Below are 25,099 nucleotides of genomic sequence, written 5' to 3' on the forward strand. Positions count from 1 at the left end.
GCCTTTTCAACTCATTCTTTAACAGTTCTAGGATGTGCATTGCGTTTAAGGGTCACTGACTGTGAGGATGGTCAACAATTGAAATAATGGTAAGTGCATTGGTGAAAATGGCATGCATGCGTCTTTGTTCTGTGGATTACTCAGTTGCAGCTTGGCTGCAGTCGGTCTTTCTGATTGAGGCCAAGTTGAGGAAAAAAAGACGAAAATCTGCACTTTTTCTTTTTGATGCAAGCTAGAATTACAGTAAGAAAACATGTGCAGTCATTGGCTGAACAGGCCAGCCTGCCCACAGCATGAGGGAATCTTTCTCTATGAGGGGCACGCAGCAGTGCAAATCCAATGGATAATGGCCAAAAGTTGTATATACGAAACAAATAATCTGCTTTACATTCCTACTCGGCTCTGCGTAATCGTCTTCCGCAACAGCCTTTGCTTAAGTTGTACTCTCGATAATATGGTTATGCGATCATTTTCTCACTGACTCCGTATCCGTGAGATCCAGGAATCCAGTTCCAGGTTTTAAGCGCAGCCCCTCTCTCACATCTCGGCTCAGCTCGCACAGAGAGAAATCCCTCAGCCGCGGGCCGCTCTCTCTCCGGCTTGAACGGGACTCAACAAACCCGAAGAAGACGCTCAAAGGACTGAAATATATATAAGAGGACTGCTTTTGTTTGTTTATATTTCTTGAGTTCCTTTTGTGCTCTTTTATATTAGTTGCTTTGCGAACAGGTCTGCGTCCCCTCTCTCTCTCCTCCAGCAGGACGGACGGACTGTTCCATACTCGCATCTCTTCATCCCGGCACGGCGGAGCGCAGGACTGAGCGCGGGTCTGCGGGAATGTGAGCGCTCGCACTGAGAGAAAGGCTCGGATGAGCGGAGCATGTGTGCGTTTTGCGCTGAGACGCGCTGCTCCTATTCTAAGACCTGCTTGTAATTGCATCAACTGATTAATTAACTTTACGTCAGATTTTTCTTCAACTATCCGTTCACTCACAAAAGGTAAGAACCGTTTTGTTAATGATCATAATGCGCTTATAAATCCTGTTGATCTATAGTGGGTGATTATCAAGTTTGGGTTGGTTGCTCAAACTTTTTGTGCAAAAAACAATATATTAACGATGAATTGAATTATCCTGGTCATGCATGTTTTAAGGTAATTATAGTGTAATATCATAATGATATACAAAAGTGTGCATTTTATATATATATATATATATATATATATATATATATATATATATATATATATATATATATATATATATATATATATATATATATATATATATATATATATATATATAATATATAAAATTTATAAAAAATTAAAAAAAAGTATTGAACGAGTTGAGTTGCAGTCAGATGACTCGAAAAGAACAAAACTACTCTGTTCAGAGTAATTAAAATGATGGAAAGGGGGACCATGGCTAATTGAGAAATGGTTAATCAAAACACAACCAGATGTGGATTGATTTGGTCGGCTGCCATTTCTCTCTTTGTCTTTTACTCTTTCTTTCTCTCACTCTCTCTTTGAATGGAAACTATTAGTGTGGGAATGGGGGATCTATGGGTCTTCAAATAAATCCCACAGAGATATTTCATTCCATTGAAAATTCTTTAAAGGTGTCTGTGAAGTCTGCGCACTTTAATTTATTGTCATTGCCTTTTGCTTCCTACAACAAGCGTGTGGTGACCTACATCAACTGTTGAACTCACTAAAGCTTGACTTGGGTTGTTAAACTGAGGTCTTGTGTCTATAATTAAAAGCAATTCCAGGCTCTTTTTGCTTGTTTTTAACTCCTCAGGATGATTAATGTGAAAAGAATGGTTCAGAGTGCACCGGCAGCAGTGATAGAGTGCTAACTAGGGGACTGTAAGAACCCAGTGCAGTTTAAATCGTCTGAGCCTGACTTTCTCTAAATGTACCATCGGACACTTGTGAGCAGCCGCTGTTAAATTAGATCCTTTAACCCTACATTCATAATTAATCTGCACCCAGGCCCCTGGTGCCAACAGTGAGATGAGCAGAATCGGTCGGTGGCACTTCTTTGCCTAAACACATTCTGAACATAGAAAAACGGGCAAACTTTGCATTAGTATGCATGTTACATTGTAATCACATAAGTAATACTATTGTAATTAATGTATTATAATTATTTACGGTACTGATAATTACACATTATTACTGCTATTACTGTTGTAATTAAATATAATAGCATATGATATATGTTGCTGGACACTGCAATTTGAAATGTTACCAAAACACTGGGCAAATCACAATTGTTTTCGGGTAAACATCGCTCTAGTGTGTAAGAGCCAGTAATAAGAGTCAATGCATGAGCGCGGTGTTGTTTGAAATGCGGTGCATGACATGAGAGACGCTAAAGACTGAAACATATCGAGTCACCTGAGTGAAAATCTTGCCTGCTTGTTTCGGTGCAGTAGACAGACCTACAGATGCTGTTTATGGTGACGGGAGCGGTGGTTGAAATGTTTTTAAGTTTTTTTCAATGCCATGTTTCCATTGTTACATTCAAAACATTGTAAACTATCCTGTAATACAGAATATATAACTATAAAATAAGCATTGCACACTTTTTAAATAGGCTTATATTTGATCTCATAAAGCTACAAAATATTTTAAACACCCAATATAATGTCTCCGAATTAGAACTTTGGATGTAGATGAGGAGTTTTACCATATGGCATGTGGTTTTTGGTCTGGATTCTTGCATGTCACCATTTGTGCTTTAAATAGACATTCTCTGAGCAAAAAATGTTTTGAATTTGTATAAGTGTGAATGGACTCTGTTTGAAGCCGCTCCATTAGCATTTCAAAGTGGCCTGAGCTCTATTTGAGCCCTGTGCTCTATTAGCTTCAGCACAGGCCCGGAGAACAGGAGGGGTGAGAGGGGACCAGGGCTTGTAGTTCATTTCTCCTCGTCTTTGTGTTTGTGTGTGAAAACACTATCCCATCCTTTTCATTTCAAAAGAATATTTTCCTTGGCTCTGTTTCTTTCTGGCCCCCTTCCTGCATCAGAGAAATGAAAACAGCCAAACATGAGCAGGATTATGAGATCCACCAGAGAACTTGCTTAGGTATTTTCACTCAAAGCGGAAAAATTGTGTTTTTCTACATTTCCAGTAATGCAGATATGAATGAATGTCATAACACCTACACAGAAATAATACTCATAAGTGTGCAGCTTTATGTTTATGAGAGTTAGTCTCACGTAAGGCACGGCACATTATTCACGATTCACTTCGTCCTCATAGTGCAGACATTGTCTCTTAAGTATACTGTGGATTTTTGAAAGTCTATTAATCTGATTTCAAATTAATTTTGTTAGCGAGATTTTATTAGGTTTACTTAGGGAGTTCTTTGTCCTCGACCTCCGTGTTAATGTACTGTCTTCTGTTATATTTGAATAAGATTCCGATTTTTTATTTATTGATTATTTTATTTTTGGCGATCTGGAAAATATGATTTGTGGCCCAGTGCTCTCATTTCAGTGTTATCGCCATATGGTGAATATCAGACACATGTGGAGAGCATTTGAATGGTGAAATATATAAAATATAAGTCAAAAAAGTGATTTTATATCACATTTGAGCTCTAAATAATGAACAAGCCTAAGCTTTTGTTCAAAATGTGGAATAACTTTTATTAGAGCCTTAGCACATGGTGTGTGTGTGTGTGTGTGTGTGTGTTTTTGCACAACAGTATAATTCCACTGACAGCCATTGTTCTCCGAACATCAGAGCGTTTGCACAGCCGAATCAAATAATCGGTCTCACTGAACAACAAATACAATGTCATGCAGCTTGTAGACTGGAACTATGGTTTCTTTAGAGAATTTAATAAAAAAAAAATTGTGTTTTATGAATTTGAGAAAAAACAAGTGGACCACTTCAGAATAGACATGTCATTCGCTCCATAGGGCAATAATGTTACTTTAGAGATGCCGTGATACAGGCCATTTACGGTGTGGTTACTAAGCGCATAAAAATCGAAAACACATTTTGCAAGATTTTCAAATCAGATGATTTCTTTCCCTGTTTTTGATTCAGTTGTGTGTTTACAGAGCACCCTGCTGTGCCGATAAACGCTCGCCAATTTGCGGGGAATAAACAGCCCTGTTACACTTGGAGTTTTATGTAAAGTGCTCAACTGCCTTTGGTGGGTCAAATACCTGCATTTTACGGTGGTTTTTATTTTACGATCAGTAATCAGTGGAAGGCAGGGCGCCTTCTCTGCCATTTTGTCAAAGCGTTTGTTTCTGCTTGCGAAAGGTTTGTGTGACAGTGGGACGGCAGACTTTATACACAGGCTGCCATTTTAATCAGCTGCAGACTGTGGGCAGCACACACCACTCTGAACACACCCAGACTCCAGAGTGTGTTCAGACATGCAATCAGTTTAATTTATTTTGAAATATCTGGAGGTCAAATAAATCATTTCTAAACAAAAGTAATTGGCGATTAAAAAGTAATTTAGTAAAAAAAAAGTAATAAATAATAATACATATTTCAACATGGTATCACTTGTAATTCTCCACTGTAAAATAATAATAGTAATAACCCTGTAATATTGACAGTAATTCAACAACAAATAGTGAAAGTGGTGCCAAAGTCATAAGTTCAATCACTTTTTACTCTTACAAAAAACATTTTGGTTTTTGTTCCAAAAATTATTGTGACCATTTATACAGATGGAAACAAAATTGTTGTACTTTATTTTTATTTTTTTTACATTGTGGAAATAATATTTTAGTATCGTGGATTACATCCATTTAGCATATGCTCTGGCATGTTTATTTTTATTTAAATGTAAATGAAGTCCACCGCATGATTCATGTTGTTTTTATTTTCAAATTCAGAACTACACATATTTAGTTTGGTGTACACACAGGGGGCATGACTTATCTATCCCAGAATTGGTATTTAGGAAAAAAAAATTCAATTTCTCATCAGAGAGGAGAAGGTAGGAACTCAGGTACAGGGTAAACAGTATCTGTGAGCAAAGAGAGAGAGAGAGAGAGAGAGAGAGAGAGAGAGAGAGAGAGAGAGAGAGAGAGAGAGAGAGAGAGAGAGAGAGAGAGAGAGAGAGAGAGAGAGGTTTATTAGACGTCTGGTGGTTGGGAGAAGGGTTGTGTTTCGGCTGGCTTACATGGGCACACTTGAAATGGCCATTTTCAAGCAGACACACCTGTTATTTCAGAACTCTGAGGAGAGGTTGAGCTGCAGTGTAATTCGCCTTTTGTTAGTTATCTACAACAAGAAACTTTCAGAAGTTTCATGGTGTTATTTAATTTTTTTTTTTTTTACATTTATAGATAATTTACTTATAAAATATAATGTATTAATCTCTATTAAATAATAATAATAATAATTAAGTCTTTACTTTTAACCTTACTTGTTTGACTTTTTATTGTTGTGAAAAAATAATAATATTAAAGCCATTTAATGTATTAAAAATGTAAATGGTCATGTGGGAATTATGTATAGCAGTGCCGTAACTACCATAGACATTGAGGAGAAAAGTCCCCCTGAATGGCCAAATTGCCCCCCCCCCCCCCAATATTTCATATTCTTGATGCTGCTCTGCTGTACTCCATTACACACTGTTCTTTTTGTTGCTAGGATGACAAAAGTAAAATGTTACATTTTTAGGTTGGTCTGCTTCAGCGGTCTAACAGCACTCGTCACTGTCAGAATGAGTGAGATGGCCAATCAAATGAAAGAAGGCGTGGATTACTGTATACTGAGGCTTAATGTATTCCAGCATGACACTTTAGTTATAGCAATGAAAGAGTGTGTCGTAAGATGTAAGTAGCAAAACATTTAATATTTGACAACTGTTTTACGATATAAAAAACATTCAACGGCCAACAGTAAAATCAAGTAATGCCAACTATTTGACATTTTTTTATGAAATTTCACCATTTTGAATTGAAAATATGAAACATAACTGTACCAATTATTTTTAAAGAAACGTTTTACATTTTTACATATTAGGCAGACGAAAATAAGAGTGAATGTGTGCATATTTAAAACAATATTCTATAAATAAAAAAAAAAAAAAAAATATGACCAGATAATACCCCCTTCCCCAAACACACACACAAAAACAAATTATAATTTGGTTTCCCCCCCCAATGTCTAAGACATTGTTACTGCCTTGATGTATAGCAGCCAGAGATGTTTAATAATAAATATGAATCTAATATTTCAGCTTCTTCATTTAAGTGTCCAAACATTTCACTGATGGTGTAAATTCTTATCATACTTATACTGATCTAGAATAATGGTTAAGACATTTCCATGCGGATTCCACTAATCCTCAAATAACTAATCTAATCTGGGGTCAACAGTGAGTTGTTTCTTGAAAACATCCTGAGGTCAGAGGTCAGACTTATCTTATGTGGTTCATGTGACAGTTTATCAGGGCAGATGTAGCCAATCATGAGGGTGTTCCTGGATCTCTTGACCTCCAGTTAAAGATAATTTAGCTTTAAATGATCTCTAAACATGTTAAGAAACTGCACCGAATGGAGCACATGTATCGGAATGAAAGTGTGTGACATGAAAAGGTTGATTGTTAAGGTGAAGAATATTAAAAAGATCAGAAATTAAAATATCGGACAGAAAAAAATGTTTAGCTGTCCAGACGAGGGTGAAAAGAACAGGTCTGTAATTATGTGATGACAGCGCAGTGATATTTTAGACAAACGGGCTGAAGGCATTTCTGCTTTGTTTGAGCACCATTGGCTGATCTTTGGCCTTTTTTTTCTCTCTGGTGTTGTACTGATTAAGCTCAGGAATTCAGAAAGGATAATGTTCCTAGATCAGCACTTTGGGGTCCTTCCAAATAGAGTGAGCTATAGAACTCTTCATTACGACTAAATCAATGTTGTTGCTACTACCATGCATTAATCTAAATTCAGATATAGAGATTAGGAGTTTATTAAGGTGTGAGACCTTTGTGCAGGCCAGAGGTGTACACTGATTGGATAATCAGTCTGCGAGTGACATCTGACGGCTCCGCCTCCATTGATTTTCCAAAAGAGGCCATTGGCCACATTGCGTAAGATGACACATAATGAGTGGAGAATTTAATTCAGACAAACAGCCAGGTTGCAGGGCTAAGTTAATTACATTTTGGTAGCAGTCATTACTCTTTACTCTAGTGCTGATGTGCCCAATACAAACAGCCTTCAAGTGTCTTTCGCTCTGACACCACTCACCTGGCCGCTCTGGCTCAAATGCAGCTTGTCAGCGACATTGTGTTTTGTGTGCTTATTTAACGCAATGCATCAGCCATGCTAGGCTGAGAAATGACAGCTGCAATATTTACTACACGAACAAACTGGATTCATGTATATAAATCCTTGTTTTTGTTGTTGTTGTTTTTTTTGTTTGTTTTTTACCATGACTGACATATCAATACAATACATGGTATCAGTGATTTTCTCTTCATCTGTGATAACTCCTCTTCAGTATAATATGATATCTGAACAAAATAATTTTCTAACACATTACTGATTTTATTGTGAATGTTTTATCAGTGCACGTTGTAAGAAAAAGCTGTCGTCTTCTTTCAACTTTAATGACTTCAGAGTATCTGGGGGTCCTTAAAAAGTCTCACATTTGGTTTTATGAAATTTAAGATAATTAAAAGTCTTAAATACCTTAAATGGTTGATTAAACTTTAAAAGGCTATGATTTAATGAAATAAATGAGTGCTGCACATTCAAAGTCAAAATGCGGTGCTGTTGCACGTTCTACAGGCAGTTCCAGAGCAGTTCGCAAATCAATGAACACTGCACACATCAAGAGATTGCTTATGATACTACTGTTAATTAATTATGACAGTGTTCATGTAGATGGCGAATAGATGAGTATATCTCTTCATCTTTTTCAATGAGCAGCTGGAAGAGGTAAAGCATAAACATTGCAAAATTAGAGTTCTGGTGTGCTTTTTGACTTTTAAAAAGTGCCACATTATGCATACAATGTTTCTGTTTTTTTTTTTCCTGTTTAATATTGGTATTTTAGTTAGAGAAATAAACTGTATTTGTAATTTAATTCAACATAAACTTTTTTTTTGCCTTTGTCTGGGCCACTCAGTCGTTGGAAGGAACATTATTGAACATTCAGTATATATATATATATTATTATTACTATCTATAATCACAATAATCTCTCTTTCTCTATATGCATTTTTATTGTATCAAGAACATCTAAATATTGCTCAACTTTTAATTCAAATGTATTGATATATTGGTACATAAACCAACTTCCATAGACTACATATTGAATAGAACATAAATTAAATTTAATCCAGTTTAAGTAAAGGATTCTGAGATATGTGATTTAGTTTGAGATTGTATGGGTTTGCTTTATTTTTGTGCAGGTCTTAAAAAGCGATATTTGTTATAAAATAATAATAATAAACAAAAAAACATGCAGATACTCTGGATTTGTTTCCCCTCAAAAATTACTTTTGTTTTTGGCTGATGTTACCAAGGCTGCATCCAAATAGTTATTAAACACTGTTTCAGTATACTGTTAATCTAGCCCTTCTAAAATTGGGTGATTTAATGTGATTAATATTAATGTAATCAATGTTTAAGGAAGAAATAATGATAAGTTTGAAAAGGATACATTAAAATGCTCTCAGGGGGGAACTTGACCTTCAGCTTCATATCCCAGCCAAAAAAAGAAAGATAATTTTTTTTTTTTTGAGTTTGCATCCATTGCAAACTCGCTTTCAGGTCTGGCACCATTCTGATTTGGAACGCCCACTTTCATGCTCCAATGAAATCTCATTGGATTAAATCAAGTCCCACCCCGGCATTTTTTTCCTCATTGAAATAAAAACAAAGAATGGTAGACTAAGCCATTACCTTTGAAGAAAGAACCCAATAACATTGCAAACAGATAAAAAAAAAATACATTTGGTCTTGTTTAAATTGTAATGTCTTTGTCTCTAATGTATAGGATTTTTTATCCCGAGAGACAGGAGTACAGAAGACAGGAAATGATGCGGAAAGAGAGATAGAGTGAGATCACGTCTCCCACAATGAGTGCCAGTGCTCGGTGTGTCTTGAGCATATGTACCACTGCCAGGCCATAGCTCTTACTGTAAAGCGCAGGATTAAGCGGCAGATGATATAAGATGAGTTCCTTTATTGTGAGGCTGACTATAATGACCGCAATGCATTTCCAGATAAAATAAGTGTATAAAATCTCAACATTTGCTGCCCATCAATGACATTTTAATTATTTAAAGTGTATTTTAGCCACATGGCAGTTTTGATATCTTTGGTTTGTCGCACTTGCTGAAATGGCTCTGATCGCCACAAAACTGCGAAGTGTCAAACACTTCCTAATGGCATTTGCATAACTCACACATGCCTGGTGTGAATTTCGCCCCTGTTAACACAAACAGTGGTGGGGCGGCTTGTCTCGCGGCGCACACAAGAGCCAAGAGAGTTATATGAGATTATCATAGATATCTAGCAGATATCTAACTGAATATCTGTGAAGAAATTATTCCACAGAGGAGATTTAGTTGAGCATATACTGCATTTTAAACACTGAAAACATCAAACGTGAAACTGTTGAGCAGTCTTTAAAAAATAATGGCATCATTAAAAATATATATTCTATGATGTGGGAAAAATATAGATAGTACATACACAGATAATATATCATGTAGATGTACGTAGTAGTACAGGATAGATATATTCTACAATGTGAGAACACACACACACACATGCATATGTTGGTGCACCTATTATTATGAGGAAATTCCATAGGCGTAATGGTTTTTATACTGTACAAACTGACCCTGGCAATCACAGAAAACTTTCTGCATTTTAAAATTTTTAATAAAACATTGTTTCATATGTTTTTAAGCCATTTAAAAAGGAATTTTACAGATGTGTGTCCTCATAAATCATATAAACACACTCATTTTTTAATGATAACATCATACTGTTTTATTCTAAAATATTTAAATGTTAAATCCAAAAGTTACATAATGCAGACAAACAGAAATAAAATAAAAATCATTGCATTTATGATTAATAGGCATATTTCTAACCGTCATTATCTCCCGTGATGGACAGTGCTGTTTTATCTTCATACTCTTGGTTAAATGAAGTACTTTCGATGCACATACTCTGCGAGTGGATTGCCATGAGCCCACGGCTCAACCGGCTCCCTCAGCCGAGTGGCCCCCTGTCACCGCCACGGCTCCAGTGGCCTCTTTTGTTGTATTCTGATAAGATCTACTCAGTGTTTGCTTCACCAACCTCCAGTGGTGTGTCTGGTTACTTCACTGCAATTAAGAGAAAGGAAAACATGCCCAGCCAAAGCATAGAAACATCTTTTGTGCGCGCGTGTGTGCGTGGGCTTTCATTCACAGAGTTTAATGTGATTCATAGATTATGTCACAGAATACATAAGGATAGAAGAAGCCTTTTGTGGTGCAGTTGTATTTCCTATTGGACTTTCTGTCTGGCGCATGCAGCGAATCGCAAGCCCCATCAAAGCAATTACCTTTGCTAAAGCCATATTAGTCTTATAATTGGATAATCTTGTATTGCTTTGGCTTAATTCATTCTGTTGCACCAAATGGTTTCCTGTCCTCAATAACATTTTAGGAGCTCATGTTCTTAGAAAGCAACTCTCTGGCTTTCCCTTCATCTCATATTGTAGTTTTTTTTTTTTTTTTTTCTGAAACCGCAATAGTGAAATTAAATATCTGAGAATGTGAATAAAGAAACAGTGAGTGTGCAATATACAAACTACTATGACTCTTTTCTAAAACCTACTGTGCTGCCTTGCATTCTACTGCCTATATAGGCAGCTGTCATCTTAGGCAGCATCATGACAGAATGGAACCTCATAAGACCGTTTTGGAATGCTTTACACAGGCAGCAGTTCTGTGCTTTTTTTCAAAGAGCTCAAAACAAAGCATTCCTATGACGCCTACGTAGGCAGCTCACTAGGTTTCAGAACACATCTTATTATTTATTAAACAAACACAAAAGTTTGGGGTCAGTAATGTTAATACTTTTATTCAGCAAGGACGCATTAAATAGATCAAAAGTGACAGAAAAGACATTTATGATTTTATAAACAGATTTCTATTTCATATAATTATGTTTTTTGAATGTTCTATTCATCGAACAACCCTGAAAAAAAAGGTTGTGCTTTCCACAAACTGTGTTCAACATTGATGATAATAAGACATGTTTCTAATAAAGAGTAATGACTGCTGCAAATTCAGCTTGCCATAACAGGGATAGCTTTTTTTAATAAAACTGATATTTTAAATTGAAATAATATTTCACAATATTTCTATTTTTACGTTATTTTTTTTATCAAATAAATGTAGCCTTGTTGAGCATAAACTTCTGAATTCTATGTAGTAACATTAGAACTTTCACTGAAGAGCTAAAACAAAGATATATGCATGGTACGCTAGATGGGTGCAAAGACACGGAGCAACACTAAGTCTGCGTGAATGATGTATAAATAATTTAATGGCATCATTTGCATACTGTATGTTCAGCTCTTATTAAAATCTAAACCTACGCCTTGATCAGAGAGAAACGCTACTTGTTATTTTTGACCTCTTTGTGAAGCAGGCTTCCTGAATTGATCCCTGCTTTCAGACAGTTGCGCTGTCACCCCCAAGTGTGCTCATGATATCCTCCTCTGGACTCAGATTGTGGAAAATTACACTGAATGGCAGAGACCTTCACAACATACCAGAGCTGAAAGAACACGAATAAAGAGGCTAGAGAGATAAAAACGACAAGACAGAGAAAGGCAGAAAAGGAATTTTCTGTATCTGCAGCCCTTCCGCGGGTGGCAGAAGACAGCTGAAATCCTGGTAATCTATTTATATCAGGAAGATTCCTCGGGACACTAAAGGCTTTGATTTCTGGACAGGTTCAGAGTCCATTGTAGAGAGGTTGTTTCCCTGGACGCAGGTCACTTATATGACATGTCTCCCAAAAGCATTCTGGCTCCACAAAAGCCATTTGAGGATTGTCTGAAATGCTGCAGGAAAAATTAGATGACATCAAACCCATCAATGTCACATCCTAGCGCCAGTATGCTATCGGCTGCAACTGAATGCAGCTGTTTTCTGATGTATCCCAGCTAATTTCTGTGGAATATCATTGTTCAGACTGCATCATTGTCCAAAAATGAAGTTTAACTGTGGGAGAGCTTTATGAACAAAACATTTTTTGACTGAAATGAACTTAGAAGCAGCCCTGCATTCCTGCTGGTGTTGAATGTCCTACATTATAACATATGGTTTGTTATTGACGTCAGATGTTTTTGAGGGAAAAAATCCCCTTTGAAATACATAAGATAGACAACAGCATCTACGTATGTGACAGTGAATTTGTCACAGTTGAATTGTAAATAGCCAAAATGATGTTGAGAAACCATTTCACGACAGTTTCGAAACCTTTCCTGAAAACATTTCACAACTGGAATAAAATTCAAGCTTCAGGCCCTCCAGCAAACCGCTGTTCCCAATCCCATCATGCATTTTTTACGCTATAAACAGGAAGAAAACATGGTGTCATATTATGTCACACATTCTCTGCATGATTGTTGCCAGCGCAGCGTTACGCGTGGGCTTGAAGGACCGACAGAGCACAAGGCGGAGAAGACACCTTTCAGTCAGGCTAATATAGCACACAAACTCTTCAGTTACTCCAAGCTGTGTCTGTTTGACTGCTGCATTAATGTGTCGCTTTAACCTGTGTGAAAAACAGAACCGCCATATCTGGTGTTTACATTCTCTGATCTACTAACTAGCTTCAATATAAAGCCAGTTTTGCTACCGATAACAAACAGCCCTAAAGCCACTTCACAAGCCTGCAAGAATAGCTATTACAAAGTGTCTGGGTTCCAAAATAAGATATTTCAGCAACAAAACTTTGGAAAAGCACAGAGCAGTTAATTAAATTGAATTTTTAAATCACTGACATGGACAATAAAGAAGCTGGACTGATTTAGTAACATTAGCTATTATTTGCTAATCTGTGAAATATTCTAATTTCACCATGGGAATTATTATTATTCCAATAAGATATGTAATAATAATTACTATGGGCTCTATCATACTGCCGGGTGCAATGCGGCGTCAAAGCAAGTGTTTTTTGCTAGTTTTAGCCCAACCCAGTTATTATGTTCACGTCCTGTGCCACGTTGTGGGTGTGCCAATGTAGCCAATGCAATGCATAGCCAATGCATTTGCGCCCATGGGCGTGCTGTTCTAAAAACAAGGTGTGTTCAGGCGCATTGTTCGCGTGTTGCTATTTTGAGGCAACTGAAATAGACTGCACCATTGACCAACTGAAACCTGGTCTAAAGTCAATGACGCAATATTTATTACTGATATTTATATTTAGTCATTTAAAGAGCGTGTTAGTAATATGCACTTATAGGCGGGTGCACAACGTGTGTACACTTGCTTATTACACATCCAGGCGCAGCAGCACACAAACGTTTTTAAATATGGAAAATGTATTCTAATTCTAATTTATTATATATATATATATATATATATATATATATATATATATATATATATATATATATATATATATATATTATTGTGTACATAAATATAAAAATGTCTACATGTCATAATGAATTCCATGTATCAGAATTAGCCTACCTATTTGCAGTAATGACGAGCAAACAGACATTTTTTGGCAAACAGAGCAAACATTGGTTTATTGCCCGTTACGCCCAAAACACACCCATAACTCATTAAGAGAATAGGGGTAACCCTTTTGGACCATGGGCCAGGTGCACCAATCGTTTTCCCGTTGTTAAACTAGCTAAAATGGATTCGGACATGCCCTACGTGCCCCTGCGCCATGCGCTTCAGACCATGTGCTTAGATTGTTAAAATAGGGCCCTATAAGTATTTATTATTAATATAAATACAGTTTGAATGCATGCATTCATGAAACTTTCATAAATATATGAGCAAATTCTGAGTAATTTGCACATGAACTGGACCTTTACGAAAACTCCAGCAATGTTAACTCATCCACTGTTCAGTCGTTGTACAAGTAGGATGATTGGTCGGTGTAGTATTTGTCCCACCACTCATCCACTGTAAATGGACAGCTGGGTAAAAAGTGACAGTGACGAGTGCTGCCTATTACCCAAATTTGAAGAGTAAAAAAAAAAAAAAAAACTCAACAATTAAATATTACTATGGTACATAGTGAATCAAAATGCAATGTCATCAGTTTGCCTAAATTAGAACACAGAAAATTCAAATGTCTTAGGAAGCAGGTGTACATTTCTTTCTTAGCAACCAACATTTTTATAATACGAACATTTTTGTGAATCCGAAAATTTACATCATGAGCAATTTACACAAAAATTTGTTCTGCTCGTGTTTCATAAATGAGACCAAATCTGCCAGCAATCACATCATTTACTACATAGCTTAAGCTTATTGGCCTCTGATTCTGCAGCCAATGAGCTGGCTTGATCAACATTTACATTGTCTGGTTCAGTGTTCGCTGCAGCTGGTCCTCTGAAACCCTCCACCTCCTCCAGCTCCACCTATTTAGATTTGTTACGGGATTTATGTATGTCTATCAGTGCAGCAACAGCATATCTTACATGATCACAGCAACGTGTCTGCATCTCTATTGGCAGTAGCAAGTCCATACTTGCTCCGCAGCAGCGTGCATAGCAGATTTAGTCTGCCATGAAACATTACATTGTAATAGCCATTAAAATGCTAAAATGATTGTTAGAGTTACAAGTAATTATCCTAACTATGCTGTTTACAGTTGCCAAACAACATAGCAACTATCAGTTTTAAAATAGCCCATTAATAACTGTAAAATCATTAGCATCAGGGCTTGACATTAACAATCGGCAACCCAGGGGTGGATTTCAAAAGTGTTGTCAAAAATATAGATTTTTCGATACATATTGGCACTGAAGTATCAGAAACGTTTCCAATACTTATTTTACATACACGATACAAGTTGTGCTTTCTCGCTCTCTCATGATCTCTCCGACATCGAGTCGACACACAAACCCGCCTCCCCTCACTCACTCGTTTCATTTGCTCTGGATGTTGGTGTTACAGGGCTTGAATTTCATTGCGGGATTGTGCGTAATTGTGCATAATTTTAATCATTCCTGCAGATTTTGTACTCACACCCAAAGAGTGTGCACATAAGGCTCTCAGTACTAAATTGAGTTCTTTTTCGCTGCTTATTGTGCTTAAACAGTCAAATACACACAGTCTTGGTGAGTATTCCCATAAATAGTCAGTTATGTTTTAAGTGAATGTAAAGAAAACGCACGTGGGTGGCTAGTAAATTTGGAAAACCGCTAGCCACAATGGCTGGTGAACAAAAAAGTTAATGTCAAGCCCTGATTTGTCATAATCACATGACAAACACTTGGCATGTAAATTGGCCTTTTCGATGTTTTGACTGAAATATCTACAACTGACACTTCAACTTCCTTTAAAAGTTTAAAAAGTATAGGGGTCAAGCGAGTTCAGTCTCAATCTAGTTTAGAGACAGCTGCACCTCAGTTCCACTGCTCACAGTGTTAGTTAACACATGTAAATGAGGCTAACGATCCAGACACAATCTCACATGGCTTTCTACTTCAGAGCCTTGAGCCTAACAGCTCAGGATGGGATATCACCACAGAATCACCACACAAACAAACTAGAGCCATGTAAGAGACTGGGTTTGAGGCTCCTTCCATCCACAGAATTTCCCTCATTCACTAGATTTAAAATGGCATAATTTTACTTTCATAATAATCAAGCAATTACAGAACTTTTGGAACTATAAAGCTGTGCATATATATGAGACACTTGAAAGTTTCTCATTTTTAACATATTGGCAAGGCAATTATATTTGCAAGTCAAGAATCTTCATTTTCCACTCCATTTGAATTGTAATCTTAAACTAGAAAAAAAAAACATATTATTGGAGGTCTGAGAGGAAGATTGAAGTAATATAGAGTTAATTATGATCCAAACTGTGATAAAAATGAGATACCAGGGAGAGTATCTTAATAAAATGTTGAACCAAAACCTGCAGGACCACAAGTTTGTCCTGTTTAACCCCAGAAATGGCAGAGTGTCGACTTTCGGGGAGTCTTTGCCAAACATCCAACTGGTCTGCTGAGCTTGTGGTAAGTGAGGATGTAAAATGAAAGTCACTTCCTTTCCTAAACTGTTTTGCCTTCTCACTCTTCAACCAAATACACACAGCAACTCAACACAAAAGACGCACAAATCGGCTTGGCGGAAGGCTCTACAACAGTAAAAATTAGCATTCGTTTTTCACATGCAAAAGCAGCATTGATAGCATTCATTTTTCACATGCAAAAGCAGATGCACATTTGAACTCAAAAGTGAATGGCTTCGGTGCCTTTGAAAAAGGTCAATATCGTAGCATCAGGTTTAGCATGAGGCTTTAACTGCTGGTTGCGTTGTCAGGAGAGATTTAGACCTGACAGTTGATTTCTCACCGGGAACAAACTCCGCCCTCCTTATCTGTCTGCCGATTTTTAAACGATTTACTGTCGAGCTTGTTCTCACCCTCACACCAGTATGCTTGCTTTTATCTGGAAAAATCACACACAAAACATTTTTTTTTGAGGATCTAAGTGAGGCTTTTGCTAAGAACTTATATGTATTACCCACTTTTAAGTAAACCCAGTTTTAGCTTGTTAACTTGAATTAAAGTAAGTGGTCAATGAAAAGCTTTTAAATAAGTTTGTGGTTTGTGGATGAATTAGCGTGTGAACTAACAGATCTCCAAATAATTTCCTCTCATAAGAAATCAATCAATCAACCTGCCCAAATCAATCATCTGTAGATTTCTGCACCACCCCGCTTTTAATGTCACCCATTCAAGACGTTCTTTTAATGCCCCTCACTTTATGTTTTGTGTTCACTTCTGCCATCTTAAAAATTAATCATCCTGTTGAATAATGGCTCACGATGGTGCTGAATAATTGATGATCTAGTGCTTAATAGAGGGACAGAGGAGGCGTTACGCTCACACAACTGCTCTTGTCTGAGAGAGACAGACGAGTCGTATTGTGTGTGTGTGTCTGTATAAAATAATCAATAATCAAATGGCAATGAAGGAAAGGCACATAAAAAACACATATGAGTGGATATATTTATCAAGGCTGACATCAAATTATTCTAAAGAAAAAAAAGTTTGTCTTTGTAATTTTTTTGTCTTTCATTTTGGCTCCTCGCTCAAAATATGTAAGAATAATGTTATATTACAGTAACCAAAGTCTATTCAATAATCCAGTTACTTAACTATTTCAAATGGTAGTTCATTAATTAATTTATTTTCAGTTTGGAGCATCATCTGTGCATTTATTTACTTAAATTTGATCATTTTAATTCAAACATTTTCATTGAATATCCTGTTTCACTCGGAAATACGTCATATTACAATGTGAAGTAAAACATGTTGTTTCATGTTGACTTTAAAACAAGAGGTGTGAGTTATGTGAGGTCAGTATGAATGCATCTGAACAAATCATGCTGAATGACAGAACATGTTTGTGACTGTCCCGCTGTGTACACGTACACACACTCACGCACACACACATGTCTAGTTCGCTATCTTGGTGAGGACTCTTCATAGACGTTAATGGTTTTTATACTGTACAAACTGTATATCCTCACCCCTTACACTAACCTACCCCTAAACCTACCCATCACAGAAAACTTTCAGCATTTTTACATTTTTCAAACATCACTTAGATTTCACCATGATTTATAAGCTGTTTCACTCATGTGGACCAAAAAATGTCCTCACAAGGACAAGGATTTTAGATATTGCCATCTTTGCCTGGACCACACAAACACACACACACACAGACACACGTGCAAGCACACACATGCATTTATTTTCACCTGTGCATTTGCACCATTTTGACAGCAGCAGTGCTTCCATTGCTTTTGCAGGAATTAAAAATTGATGCATTTTGTTTGAAACTGAGATGATGAGTCTGTGAGAGCAGCAGAAACCTTTTTCTTTTTTCTCTCTAGTATCTCCTGATGTTTTATGACCTCTTACGTTGGGTGACTCTCTTTTTGTGGCATGAAGACAGATGTTGTTCCCCTGTTTGCTCTCCTTGTGCCAGGCTGACGCAGTGGTCACTTTCCACAGTGTACAGAATGTGGATTCTTTTTTTTCTATTTTATTCTTCCCTCACAAATAGTCAGTAAAAAGAGTCAAACTAAACAAAGTAGGATCTAATTAATCCTGACTAAATGTTGGTTTGTAGTTATTGATCTATTTATATTTATATTGAATAAAAAGAAAACATCATCTTTTTCGCATTATTTTAAAACAATAAATGCATGTATTTAAAAGGGTGGAATGGTGTAGCTCAACAAATGCACTCAGCACTACAAATTGTGTAAATTGTAATTGAATAAGATTATTTATATGTTTAGAAATGACCCAATGAATGTTTATTTCTTGGATGTCACAATTTTAAGTAATGTTACATTAGATGCAACATAAGTGTTGCAAAATCCTACAGTAACGGTCACATGCAAAATGGGATTACATTTTTAGGTATTTAAAATGAGTTAAAATGATTCATGTTAGACAGTAGATTGTCTAATATATCTATAGTTCTAAAAAATGAAAATAAATAAAACATATGTGCCGATAATGCTTTAAAAAGGCATGGAACTCCAAAGTGTACCGTTTTCGTGTGAAGTGCTCACTGCATTTTGCTGCCAAAGAAAGTCTATTTCACTCCCATATCCCAGCCGAAGGGGAAACATGGAGTGTCAAGGACTTCTTTCTTCTGATTGGCAGGTGCTATTCGTGTAAGATACCTGTATAATGGTGGTCCTCAGAATTTTTTTTGACCTTCTTATTCGTCTCCACATATTAATGTCACTCTATTACCGTTAAAACGGAGGCTTCTCGGGAAAACACGGCGGGACTGAATCCTCCTTATCGTCGGCAACCTGAAAGGAGGAATTTGGCACTATCAGTTAATGGAAATGACATTTTTTTAAATTTCATTTTCAGATAATCCACTCCTTGTCCACTAAAACATCAAAATTACTGTTAACAATATGTGAAGGCTGTATTAAAACTTACTTACTCATAGCAGTCGAGTCCCATTATAATCGTCTCTGAGAGACACCGTGCCATTTTAATAGGATTTCTGATGCGTTCTGCACGTTATTACGCCGGTGTGCATGTCATTTACTGTCGGAATTAGAATGCTGTGTATCAGAATAATGAATAGATGAGTAAACTACCCCCTTCCTGTGGAGTATGAATACTGTGTTCGGTAATCTCTACTAAAAAGGGGCTGTTCAATCTATTTCCAGAAACTTCTCCAGAAGATCCAGTTTGTACTGAGGAATTTGGTTCGGCTCTGGTTCTTAGTTGTGTTCTCGTCTCTTGCTTGTGTGGTGGCTTGATAGAGGCCTTGATTGCTCTGATTAAAGGATCACGAGCATCTTCTTTGAGAGAAGGATGAAAAGAAGTTAAAAAGAGTGAGATTTCATTCACAGAGAGTGATTAAAGTATTTTACCACCACCCAAAGCGTTATATATGCCTTTTTACCATGTCTGCGTGCTTTCATTAAAACAGTTATTCAGATTTGACATGGTCATGAGACAGTTTTGTCACACAGGGTTTCATGTATCTTTTCCAGTTCTTAAACACAGAGCTAAATGGCTAGTTAAGATGATGCATTTGCAGTTCTGGTGTAGAAAGCAGCTGTGCTTGTAAGACATCATACCCAGGAATAGGAACCGCAAGGAAATTAAAGATTTTGTTTTCTTTTATGATTCCATTCTGATCCAATTCTGGACTGTAAATGATTTCATTAACAAGTCCTTTAGTCATTTTGATGGAGCTGGTTCATGATTCATCAGTTTTAGTTTTTTCACTGTTTTACTGTTGTTCGCTCATACTGCTTTTGAGAAACGCAGCCCTGGTCTTTTAAGTTATTAATCCACATATCAGACTACATCCGTAACACTCCGTGTTTGTTGTTGTGCACAATCAGCGACAAAAACACAACAGAAAGCTAAATTGTCTATTGATTGTCTTTGTACTATTTCACATCGCCCTGGCTTTCTCTCTGATTATATTTAATTAAGACAGCAAGCTGACAAACGGATAAAATATAATTTCTTTTGCTGTATCAATGCAGATTCAATAGCGACAAAGTGTTGAATAGCGCTGCAGGAAACACTGTATTTTAGTATACTGTTCCATTTGTATTGGTAAAAGAGGTTTAAAGGGATAGTTCACCCCAAATTGAAAATTAGCCCATGATTTACACCCTCAAGTCATCCTATATGTGTATATGACATTCTTCTTTCATACGAATACAATTAGAGTTATATTTAAAAAATGTCCTGGCTCTTCCAAGCATTATAATGGCAGTCCCAAAATATGATGCCCAAAAAAGTATATCCATCCATTTAAAAAGATATCCACATGGCTCAAGGGGGTTAATAAAGGCCTTCTGAAGCGAATCAATGGGTTTTTGTAAGACAGATATCCATATTTAAAACGTTATAAAGTAAAATATCTAGCTTCCAGCGGACCGCCTTCCGTATTCTATCCCTTTAAGAACTATTAACAGATTAGTTTACCTAAAAATGAAAAAAATTCAAATTTTTTATCACCCTTATGTTACAAATTATGTCTTTCTTCTGTGTTGCACAACAGGAGAAATTAAGAAATTGCACTGGTCAGTCTTTTCCATTGAATTGCAATGAACGAGGACTGAAACTTTCAAGCTTCATAAAGAATGCAAAAATCCTGTTTGTGTGTCACAAAAAAATGTTGATTGGCTTTCCCTGTTCTCTACATTCATTGCTTGTTCAATAGCATTTAGAATTTTTTGTCATTTGCTCATTTAGTGTTTGACATTGTCGTCCATTTGACCTTAATACATCCGTCACCCCTGATATTATGATGTTTGTCCTCTGGTTTTAGGATGTACACAAGCGGCAGCGTCCAGATGGCAAAGGTGAATGTGTGACAGTGGAGTCAAATGGGATGTGTTCAGAATGACTCATGTGTTGCTGTGCATTAACTGGCCCACCCCTGGACCGCTGATTGATTTCCTCTAGCGTTTCTGGCTCAATGGGACACTGTCATCTGATCACTGACCTGATATTCTAGCACAAATACGCAAATATCGAAAACAAACTCTTCGCTGCAAATGTTCATGTAAGGGTATGTGTTGCTATTATGGGTCATTCTGCATAACTGGTGACATCTATCTATATATATATATTGAAAGAGAGAGACAATTTTTTTTTAAGAAGTGAATGTTTAAGGATGAAGAGGAGGCTCCTCTTTTACATATACATTTTACATTTATTCATTTAGCAGGCGCTTTTATCCAAAGCGACTTACAACTGAGGAGAATACAGGAAGCAATCTGTCATGAAAAGGCGAAAAATCACAAATGCCTGAGATACTAAGTTTTGGACATTACTTAGAGTAGCATAAGCTATAATTTTTTTTTTTTAATGAGGTTAAGTGCTCAGGGAAGAGATGAGTTTTCAGCTGTCTTTTGAATGTTGTCAGTGATTCTGCATTCCGGATGGAGGTGGGTCCACCAGCAAGGAACAGTGAATGCAAATGTTCTGGAGAGTGATAATAAATCTCTTTTATCACTTTACCTTGTTATGGGGACTGCTCTAAAATGTTGCCCTGTTACCGTGTATTTTTTTTTATTATAAACAACTGATAACGATAAACATATTTGTAGAAATATAACTTCAAATTATATTTTAGACAGCACCTTGTATTTTCATGACCTTCGAATGTCAATGTCAAATTGAACTGTGAAACTGACAACCTTGTTACTTTTCTGAATACATAATGTATGCCAACATAACAATTTAGCTATAGCCTATCATGAAATGGCAGATTTCAATTTGTTAATAATGAAATATTATCGGTCTAATGGAATGTTTAAAAAAACTACTACAAAATCACCTTATCTAACTGGAAAAGATATGTTTCAGGAATTCCCCTTTATGAATATTTAGCTTGTCAGCTTGTGTGCTTTGTCCCGTCGTTGGTGTGTTTGAGTTCCATTGTGCCAATGCGTGTCCCTGTTTATGGGCCTATTTTTTATACACTTGTCATATTCTTTGACCATCAATCTCATGGCTCTTTTTGTAGTTCATTGAAAGCTTGGGGGTTAATTCAGAGGTCAAGCGAGACTTGCAAGCTGTCAATCTCACATTGTAAAGTTTGTAAACCCCCCTCTGCCCCCCTCGGCCTTGCCTCTTGTGCATTATTCCTGCACCCACCCCTCTGAATGGATGGCTCCTCCTCTATTCTCCGGTGGGTCTCACTCCTACTTGGGAGAAAGACGGCCGCATAATTACACATCTGCCCTTTGTTTCTCTGTTTTGGCATTAACATCTCAAACTGGCCTTTCAGCTCTGATTTGAACGGCTCTCTTCTCACCCGGAGAAGTGGAATGTTCTTTCAAAGTTCCTCTTTTTATTTCATGCAACTGTTTTGTTGAGAAACCCTAAGTGTTGCTGGTCTGTTGGAGCAGATGTACACAGCTGTGAAAAAGCCTTCTGGGTCTAGACCTCTCCATCGATCACAGCCCTTATATAGCTTTGTTTGTTTCTACATAAGCAACACAATTCAGCAAAGCTTTCGGCATAAAACGGCAGCCCGGTTTGCTCCATAATCAAAGGAAGAGCCGAAATCAAACATCCCGGCCTGAATCCTTTGAAGATGAACGGTCGCTGTCTTAATTTGTCATGATTAGAGTTTTTAATTTGATTTGCGAATACAAAACACACAGAACGGCGACAACAGGCTTTCCCGCTGTGCCGCGTCAGCGTTGGAACGGCAGTATTTGTTTGAAGCACTTAACAGGTGTTGATCGGCGGTCTTTGCTGCAGCTTAGGGAGATAAGGCCTCCCGTGGAGGGGAGAGACCTCAACACGTTTAATGAGGAGCGCGGGAGTCAGGCAGGCCGCCTTCGTCCATGGCTCCGCTTCTGGAGACTGATCAGCATGTTAACCGCTCACAGTGTGAGACGAAGATATGAAAGTATGGAGCTGTTGTCGTTGATTTAGTCGAACACCCTTTGACTATGTAGGGATCAACCCTCATCCTTTATGCATTTATTTTCCTCACTGTTAACTGCTGTGAGCCACCACCACAACGGCTAGTGATTATTATTTTTTTTTACCTCAGCACAGATGATTTTAGGCAGAAAAATACTTTCAGAACCTAAGTAGGCTGGGAGGCTCCACAGTATTATGCTGTTATTTTGCTAATGCTAATGCTAAGGATGCTATGGCCACCATTTGAGTCTTTCTATTAAAAGAAGTATCGTCCAAAATGATTGATGTGAACATAACAAATAAATCATCTAATAAAGGCCAGATTTACCAACAGCTTGTGCCAGTGCAAACCCTCTTTTGGGGTTAAAAAACTCCTGTCAGAAAAATATGTGCGTGGACACCTTATTGCATATGCATTTGTAGGAGTTTCCCTTTCAGATGAAACATTTGTGAGGGGAGAATATTTAAAGGAATCATGCAATGTTATTTACTAAGGTTTGCGTTAGTCAGTTTACTGGTATTTGCGCCATTATTTACCGCCCCAAAAAAGAACGTCTTTAAACCGGGTGCTAATTTGTGCTGCTCTTAGCAGATTGCGTTGGTCATTATGGAAATGATCCAGCTGTGTCTGTGTTCTTTCATTTGAGTGTCATCAGTGGATCACACGCTGAACTTTCCACTCCCATCTGCGCTTTTATGTGGTTGTGCTCTCGCGCTAATTTGCTCTATATAGTGAATCTGGTGTTTTGCCATCTTAAATATATTAATTCAAAATGAATTATAAACTTTCTATTAAAAATATTATTTAATGTGATGATGGCATATATTTTATAGGGAGTTTAGCATATGCATTTTACATGACTGTATTTTAAAGAAATAGTTCACCCAAAGATGAAAATCATACTCATTCCCATGTAAAATAACATATGTATGTATGTGTGTGTGTGTGTGTGTGTGTGTGTGTGTGTGTGTGTGTGTGTGTGTGTGTGTCTGCGTGTGTGTACTATTTATTACACACTAGACTATTTAGTCAACTTGTTGACTCTTGAATAGTTATGATAGGAGGCCATACATTTAAGACAATGCATTAGCATTTAGACATTCTTTGTCTGATCATACAGAAATGTACTATTCAGTGAATACTTCTCCTTGTATATGTTAAAGGAACACTCCACTTTTTTTGAAAATAGGCTCATTTTACAAGTCCCCTAGAGCAGTGGTTCCCAACCACGTTCCTGGAGGACCCCCAACAGTGCACATTTTGGATGTGTCCTTCGTCTGACACACCCACATCAGGTCTTGGAGTAGCTACTAATGAGCTGATGACCTGAATCAGGTGTGTTTGATTGAGGAGACATGCAAAATGTGCACTGTTGGGGGTCCTCCAGGAACGTGGTTGGGAACCACTGCCCTAGAGTTAAATAGTTGAGTTTTACCGTTTTTGAATCCATTCAGCCGATCTTTGTATCTGGCGGTAGCACTTTTAGCATAGCTTAGCATACATCATTGATTCTAAACAGTCCATTAGCATCTCATTCAAAAAATGACCAAAGACACTTTCAATATTTTTCCTATTTAAAACTTGACTCTTCTACAGTTACATCGTGTGCTAAGACAAACTGAAAATGAAAAGTTGCGATTTTCTACACCTATATGGCTAGGAACTACTTTCTCATTCCTGCGTAATAGTCGCGGATCTTCGCGGCCTTACCATGGCTGCAGCGGCGCAATGATTTGTTGGTATTCTGTGAAACATGGTGGTAGTATACACCTTCGACTTACTATCACAGCCCTTTACAACACACAGAACCATGGCTAATCACACAGGTAAATCCACAACACAATTTGTCGGCTGCAAGCCTGAAACTCTCTCTCCAACTACACGAACTTAGCGCCGGTCACATTGAAAGTTACCTAGCTGG

At 37.2% G+C, this 25,099-nt stretch overlaps 1 protein-coding gene across 1 annotated transcript in view; it reads left to right on the plus strand.

Annotated features, from left to right (window-relative positions):
* Positions 1-311: 311 nt before the first annotated feature.
* adgrl2a (adhesion G protein-coupled receptor L2a) overlaps positions 312-25,099 on the plus strand; it is a 118,130-nt gene continuing 93,342 nt past the window's right edge. Inside the window, exon 1 of the mRNA XM_079844496.1 lies at positions 312-999. The gene's annotated coding sequence lies outside the window, so the exon portion shown is untranslated. The remainder of the gene's footprint in view (positions 1,000-25,099) is intronic.

This window comes from Gobio gobio, assembly GCF_949357685.1.
Source record: "Gobio gobio genome assembly, chromosome: 19".
Classification (NCBI taxonomy): domain Eukaryota; kingdom Metazoa; phylum Chordata; class Actinopteri; order Cypriniformes; family Gobionidae; genus Gobio; species Gobio gobio.